Here is an 8,253-nt window from a genome sequence, read left to right as displayed (position 1 = left end):
GGTGAACCTTTTTGCACTTTACACAAATACTTTGCACTTTTCTTTTTTTTAAAAATGTGTGTATGTGTGAATGTCTACAAGAATGGATGTCTGCATGTGTCTGTGACATTGTGTATTCATGGTAGACTTCCGGTATGGGAATGTTTCTGTGACTATGAGCACTTTCATGTCTTAAAACATTTTCATATTCAAAATTGCTTTTTTTAATGTAATGAGCTAATGTAGTTTATAAACAAATAAATGTCTGTCCTACATTTATTTGTCCTTACTGTGACACTGACCACATAACCTAAAGTGTTTTTCATGGTCTTAAGGACAAAAGAATGGGAAACTTGATCTAGATGTCATTGGATTGACAGAAAAGTTAAATAAATGTAATCATTTCATATTCAGTAATGAACAGTGTTTTTGATAAATGCTGCTATTGCGCCCAGCGGTAAACAAAAATGTTCCAAAGCTGATTTTTTTGCCATACACACTGCTAGAAAAACCAGCATGGACCAGCACACCTGGTCACCAGCAAAACCAGTCTATGTTGTGCTTTGTTGTGCTGGTCAGAAGCAATCCAAGTTATTAGGCTGATCACCAGCCAAACCAGCACCAGACCAGGACCAGACAAGCTTGACCAGCTTAGACCAGCATAGAATGCATTTTTCCTCCAAGCATCGCTGAATCCTCTGAATTACGAAGTTATTAATGATCCTAAATACAACTATTGCTACATGCCAGCTAACACTGCTGCGCACTGATTAAGTTTCTTTGGCAGTAGTATCCTACAATTAGATAGTGTTTTCATAGTGTAGAGTTGAAGTACAGTATTAAACCTACTTTTGTGCAATGTCATTTCAATGTACAGGTGTGTTAGCTTGCTTATGGCATACATGTAGCATTATCTGTATTTCAACCTTGTAACTCAGAAAATCCAGTGACATTCGGGTAGGGGTTGGGTGGGGACTATAAAGGACAAAATGTATTAGGTTTGGAACATTTTTGTTTAACACAAGGTTCACTGAGGCGATTTTTGAAAAGCATTCATTTCTCTTATAGAGAAAATGTGTTTAGATCCAGATTTCCTAACATGGGCAAGACGCCGACTACAGAATGATGTAACAGCAACTGTTTCAATTGTCAACTACAGTGTATTGTGAGGTAGTGGACACTTGAAATAGATGGTTCTTCAAGGGTTCTTTGATAAAGGCAATGAGTCTATTATAACCATGAGTTCTATACAGAACCATTACATGTGTAAATTCTTCTTTAGTTTGATGGAGAATGGTTCAATATAGCACCAAAAAGGGTTCTTCTATTGCTACAAGCTTGACATCATTACAGTAGAATAAGTGGTATGCAGAACCATTTTCAAAAAGGTGCTATATGGAACCATATACAACACATTCTCCATCAATCTGATGGAGGCCGCCGTGCAAAGAACCAGGTTTATTTTTTTTTACAGAACTCATGGTTCTAAATAGAACCATTGCCTTTACTAAAGAACCCATAAAAAGAACCATCTTTTTAAGTGTGTATGATTGAAGTGCAAACATAGTTGGCCAATTAAGCCTGATTCTGAAATATTTGCTGCCCCGGTGCTGCATACGACCCCCCAAATCCCACCAAAAAAACACGAACCCCCCCCACCTCTACACCTCCAGAGCAGAAGTGCAGATCTGAAACCAGCACTCGGCGCTCAGCCGCTGACTGTCCTTCCTCACAGACTGTTTTTGGAACGTGGGGGAGGGGATATGGGGGCGTGGCTTCGGCCGTCTCCCGGCCCACGGCCCGCGAGTTACCCATGACAACCGCTCGAGCCCGCTGGCAACTCCCCGCCTTCGTTGGTTGGGGTTGCTATGGCGACTCCCCGCGGGACTCCACCCCGCCCCCCGCTCAGAAACGGCAGCAGGAGCGTCCAGCTCAGCTCGGCCGCAGAGCCGCAGGGCTGCAGGGGAGACGAGCTGCCGCCCAGCCCGGAGAGCCGCGGCTCTGAAGAGGGCCTCAGCGCGGTGAGTCAACGGAAACTGGGCTGAGGCTACTTGAACTACACGCCGGCCCTCCGGTACCTAGAGCTGTGACGTGTAGTTGGTCGAAAATAAATAAATAAAACAAAACACATTCTCGCCGTAGGATGTTCTTGGCTGTTTGTGTGTGAGGCGAGTTAGCTTAGCTGGATGCCCCCCTGCTCTCCGCTCCACACCCCCACTTCATCCTGTTTGTGGTTAAGGAAAATTACATTTCAAATGTTTTATTCATTTTCTCCACGACTTTGTCCTCAGAATGAGCTGTGGAATTAAGCAACAGTGTGAACTTCCAAATCAGCCTACATGAGCTACACAGTGAAGTACATGTAGACCTCATTATAGTGTTACAGCTACATCCAGATAAAATTTATTATCCCTTCATTTACTTTGCCAAACAGCTCCCCTGGCTGTTCCTGTGACACCAGGTACAAATCACTGGTGTCACGAGCTGTTAAGTCTCCTATAACAGCAGTCAGGGTTTCTAGTCTCTCTTGCCTTCTACAGTCCAAATGACTGAAATCAGTAACACTCTCAATTAAACGTATTACTTTACGCCGCGTGTCCATTTCCCGTGTCTGTACACAGCATACTCGGACTTACAAATGAAGCAGGGCTCTATTAAATGCTTTATCCATATAATGAAACGCGTTCAACAAGCACATTAAACTGAAGGAGTTTGTTGAGAGCTCTCTTTAGTGGAGGCCCAGCTCTCTGCTTCAGAGTGGCTCATTCAAAGACACTGTACTCATATTAAGATTACACAGATGGTCTTGCTGCGGTGGCTGGAGTGCGTTTAAAAAGGTTACAATCTGTCCATCCACTGAGACTAGAGAGCCCTTTTCAGCCTTGTAATTGCTACAAGCTGTGTCCCCTTGACAGCCAGGAACACGTCTGAGACTTCTTGTAAACGTGATACCACTTAATATTTATGTCTATATATAAAATCAACTGATTCCAAATAAAAGGGATTTTCTTCTTCTTGAAGTATTTATTTTGGAAAAGCATAAGAACTTCTCACAGAAACTTACGCCACTGCTATTGTTATCAATGTAAGTGCCGAAAAGTTTTCTATTGGTTTTCTATTTGTCAATAAAATGCATCTCAATTCCTGATTATAAAAAGTGACACAAGGCCTTTTGTTGGCAATATGAAAGGCAATTAGACAAAACATTCTATACTAATGCAAATGTATAATTGCTGATTCCTTAACTTGTAAATTCGTGCATTACTACAACTATGACATTACAACTACAACTACTAATCAAATCAGACTACAAGGATGATTACAGTACTTGCAACAATTAACTTTGGATAACAAATCCTCAGTATCCAATGTGTCGCATAACCAATTGAGAACAGAAACATCAACGTAAACAGTAGAAAGTAAAAAAAAAACAAAACAAACCAAACAAAAAAAAAAAGGAAGGAAGGCTTATTTATGGAATTCACTGAAGCACCCTCCCCGGCACAGGTGTACGTTACAGATCTTGCAGCCAAACACACTCTCGTGCCTCAGGCCTTTGTTAGTGCAGTTCCGGCAGCGGCGTGAGCGTTCTGACATGCGCTCCAGCCGGTGGCCGTACTCCAGGGGTGAGTCAGCGTGGCGTTTGCGGGCAGCCCGCTCCATGCCCCGGGCACCCTGATAGTCCCCAATTAGCTGCTGTGCCAGACGCACACGGAAATGGCGCTGCGTGAACTCCTTGCCATTAAAGCCAGCAGGCGGTACCCCACCACGGCTCTCGCGCAGAATGATGTAGGCATTGACGATGCACAGGTTGACATAGAACCACAGGAAGTAGCGCCACCACTTTTTGCACGGCCGCCCCACCTGGTAGCACTCCCTCAGCTGGTCACACAGGTCCACACCGCGCATATTCTCCTGGTACAGAAGCAGCGGAAGCGGGCGAGGGATCCCGAGGGCCGACAGACTGCTGCCATCCCCGTCACTCCCATCTCCGTCCCGCTTGTTGCCAGGCCCGATGCCCACAATGCCAGGCGCGGAGTTGGACGATAAACAGCTGACTACTTTGGCGTCCTTGGTGATGGTGGCCACCAGGTTGCCACGCTGGCACTGGTAGAACTCACCCGGCTCCAGCTTGCCGACACTGCGGGGCCTGAGGGCGTCAGGGTAGCCACGGCGGTATGGGTTGGTGGGGCCGCAGGCGTAAAGTCCATCCTGCAGGAGGCGCTGCAGAAGCGGCACTGAGGTGAAGAAGCTGTCCATGAAGAGGTGATGATGCCGACCCTCCAGACCCCTGACCAGGGACGTGACCACGCGGTGGCCCAGTGCAGCGGTAGCGGCGTCGTCACCCGGCTTGCCCACGTGCAGTCGGGTGCGATGGCAGTAGCCCGAGCGTGAGTCACAAAGCATCCACACTTTCAGACCCTTCCGCAAAGGCTTGGAGGGCATGTACTGTGTTGGCGAGAAGCGGCCCTTAGTGGCAATGGCACACTCGTCAATAGTCAAGCACCGGTTGGGCAAATAGGTGTCCCACATAGTGTTCCCTACCATGTCCAGCAGGGGCCGGATTTTATACAGGCCATCATACCCAAGCTCACCTTTGGAGGGCTCAGACAGGCGATCGCATAAGTGCAGGTTTTGGTTCAGTTTCTCAAACCGCCTGGCGGTCATTGTTTTTTTAAAGCCGGCGTTGCCTATAAAAATATCGCTGGCCCAGTACATGCCATAATCTGGAAGCTGATTGATCCCCATCAGGATGTTGAGGCCAACGTATGCCTTCATCTCCCTGACGTCAGTTGGGTGCCAGTGGGGGTCTGACCTACCGCTCCTCCTTTGCCGATAGAGGGCGTAGTTATTTGTTTGTTCTACCATGTGTTCAAACAATGAATCTGGGAAGAGCAACCGGAAATAGTCTAAAGTGTCAGCATCATCCCCTAGCGAGTGCTGAGGGCCACTGTCAGCGCTGAATGGCTCAATTGATATTACCTGGTCAGGCTCCCCCCAGAAGTCCGGAGAAGTGCACTCCTCGTCCAGAACGTCATACGAGCTGAACAAGCCCGCGTGCTCCTCCTCCTCCAAATCGGAGAAATCAATGTCTGAATCGGTCGAAGTGGTGTCCGAGCAGTTATTGGAGCTCGCGTAGTAGGACTCCTCTTCGTACTCCTCGTGCTTGATCCCATTGCCCGTGACCAAAATAATGTTGCAGCCGCCTCCCGCGATGTAGCTCGCCGCGTCCGCGGGCTCTTCCTCCTCCGCCGCCGCCGCTGCTGCAGCCGCCGCCGCCGCGCTCTTCAGCTCGGGCTCCCCCTCGTCCTCCCGCACTACTTCGTCTTCTTCTTCCTCCTCCTCCTCCTCCTCCTCCTCCTCGTCCGACTCGGGCCGTCTGAAGGGGATCTCGAACCACTTCACGTCCACGGACAGGTTTAGGGGACACTCTTCGCCGTCGGAGACCGCGCTCGCCTCGGTGTCCGCGCTCGTTTCCAAAATAGTAAAAAGCTCTCCTCTTTTCCTCGCCGCCATGTCGGGGTATCGAGCGGCGCCCGCATGAGTCCTTTATTTATTTTTGCGGCGCCGAGGGTCGTCGAAACTGAGCGCGGACGCGAAATCGGACGAAAAGCAGCTCTCTCGTCGCCCCCGGTGCCGGAGAAAGTCATGGGTCTTTAGGAACATGGTGTTTTGGACGGCTCGCAGCTCATTGTTTCCGCTCTCGGCGTTAGCTCGCTTTGTAGCGCAGTGTGGCCGCAGACGTCAGAAGCTGCTTGCATGTCCTGCTTTGTAAGGGCGTTTTTTTCTCTCCCTCTCTCTCTCCCTCTCTCTCTCTCTCTCTCCCTCTCTCTCTCTCTCCCTCTCTCTCTCTCTCTCTCTCTCGCGACTGCAGCTGGTGGGGTTGTTGCTAGTTCGCTAGCCTGCCAGATGGCCGCTCGCTGTGCTAATGCCCGCTGGCACTGGCCGTTAGCCTATCACGGCTTTTTTTTTGTCCACACAGCCCTCTGAGAAACACTCGCACGCAGAGTTTACCTCAGGAAACGTAAAGCTGTCGCTGACAAAGTTGTCCGGCGCCCTTTTGCAGCCGCTAAACTTGTGACATTTCGACACTTGTGACATGTTTGGGCGACGTTTTAGCCTCACGCGAAGCTGACGTGGAGAAAGTGAGGCTACAAAAAGTAGGCTAAAGCCTCCGCTGCTGCCGCGAGGCATGTGGGCGAGTCACGATTTAAACGGCCGATAAAAGCGCCAGTTTTTTAAATTCGAGAATGAAAATGTCGAGTGGTCTGACGTTGGATGAACCCTGGCCAATATCATGTCTCCTCAGCGCTATTGTGGAAAACAGAGGCACAGGCAGAAGGATACACCTGCTTTTCACAGTTTGTTGTAGCTGCCCCTGCTGCACTCTCTGTTTGGGTTGCTTACTGTATTGTTTCACATGTTATGACAGGAGGAGGAGGATGATTCTCACAGTCACATGATCAACCTGCACTCTAAACAATATGTCTAGGTGGATTTTTCTGAATTGCAAAATGAAAAAGGAAGTTGATGAGAAAAAGTCTCATCATATCTGTGTAATATATGAGGTGAGCTCTGGAGACTGACCCTGTGGGGTTCCTCAACCCGGTCACAGTCACATACTGTGTGTAACAGAAAGAAAAATCACCACAGCACTACTTGGTGTAATTTCTGTTATTATTTCTTGTGTTTGAAAGTCCAGAATGGCTTGTTCTTTGCAGATGAAGAGAAATAATTTTTCAAAATTGAACTGAAAGAAACCAAACCATGTGATTGTGCGTGAAGAAATTCTGGCCAAAAATAGAAGTAGGGAAGAAAAAAAAAGCCTCTCCCTAGCATTTCCAGGCCTCTGGAGCTCTCTCCTGCTGCAGCCCCCATTGAGACGCTATTGGCGGGGTGGAGTGAATCTGACCAATAGGGGCAGAGATGGGAGAGTGTGTGTGAGGTGGGGGGGATGTGAAATTGAGAGAGGGAAAGAGGGAGAGAGGTAGTAGGAGGAGGGCGAGGTTAATTCACCGAGACAGTGGAGAGTTGACAGTACAGAGCTGGACGATTGGAATGGTAATTGATCTGTCGATGGTCCAGTTCCTTCTCAGATACAGTTGCCACAAGTGTCTGGCTTTGTGTCACTATTAATCACAGTTAATGAACCAGTAAATACATGACAGTTGTATGAAATCATCTTCTGGCTCTGATTAGATTGAGTGTTCGCCACATCAGTTCAAAGCCTGTGCCTTTAAAATACGTGTTAATTGATTTGAAATGGGAAAAGAACATTTTTGAGGGCATTTTTAAAACTGCCCTTTTTGAGGGCAGTTTTAAAGGATGAGTCACATACATTTGGCTTTTAGGTGCCTGAGATGACCTAATGTAATGACTTGATAGCTCCTTCCTTAGTTTAATAGGGATGACATGAGGAGATGAGGTCTACAGTAGAGTGAGTTCTTTGGGGAAGACACATGAATTGGTGGACTATCAAACCAGGTCTTTCCTCACTTAATTCACAGCTCCTTTGGGCTGCAAGAACTGCCACAAATTAAAGCCTTGATGTGGATGTCTGCCAGATGTGACTGATCCACATTCAATACTGTTGCTTAGTAGTAATCATTATAAAGTGTGGACTGTCTGGGGGGCTTTGAAGACTGGATTGGGGATCACTGTTCTAGGACAATATAATTAAAAGTTTTGCCTAGTCTTAAAAAGAATTGTGGTGTGAGATTTTCTCTACTATGGTACATTAGTCTTTACTGTGCACAGTGATGCAGGAAGACATTTTAAGTCATATAGTGCCATCATGCTATATATATAGTGCCATCATGCTAAATGCTACACCTTATGATTTTTATACATGACAAGTAGGATCCTCAGACCAGGGCTGGAGTGGGACAGGTTTTCAGACCAGGAGTTACATGATGCAGACCAGCTCACCCCAAGCTATGCAGTCACTTTTCTGAAATAGCTGATTTATTACTAATAGCTGACTTAGCAGAGAATAGTATTAGCTATGTAACCATTGTGTTCAAATTAGCTTAGCAAACTACTTTTCTCTGAAAAATGTAATTTTCTGCTCAAGATTCAGTCTAAAATTGCCAACTCTTATTTGTTTACAATAGAGATTAACCAAGCTTTTAAATGTGCTTAAAGCTTTCGAAATGCAACAATCAAGACAGTTAATATGCTGCAAAATTTGTTTTCGTTGTTCTGCGATGCAAAAACTAACTCATATTGTAAAACACTGCCTGTTGTGTCAGATTCATGCCGCTCGGCAGGCAC

The sequence above is a fragment of the Colossoma macropomum genome, unplaced genomic scaffold, assembly GCF_904425465.1.
Source record: "Colossoma macropomum unplaced genomic scaffold, Colossoma_macropomum, whole genome shotgun sequence".
Lineage (NCBI taxonomy): Eukaryota > Metazoa > Chordata > Actinopteri > Characiformes > Serrasalmidae > Colossoma > Colossoma macropomum.
Note: the sequence above shows the minus strand (reverse complement) of the source record.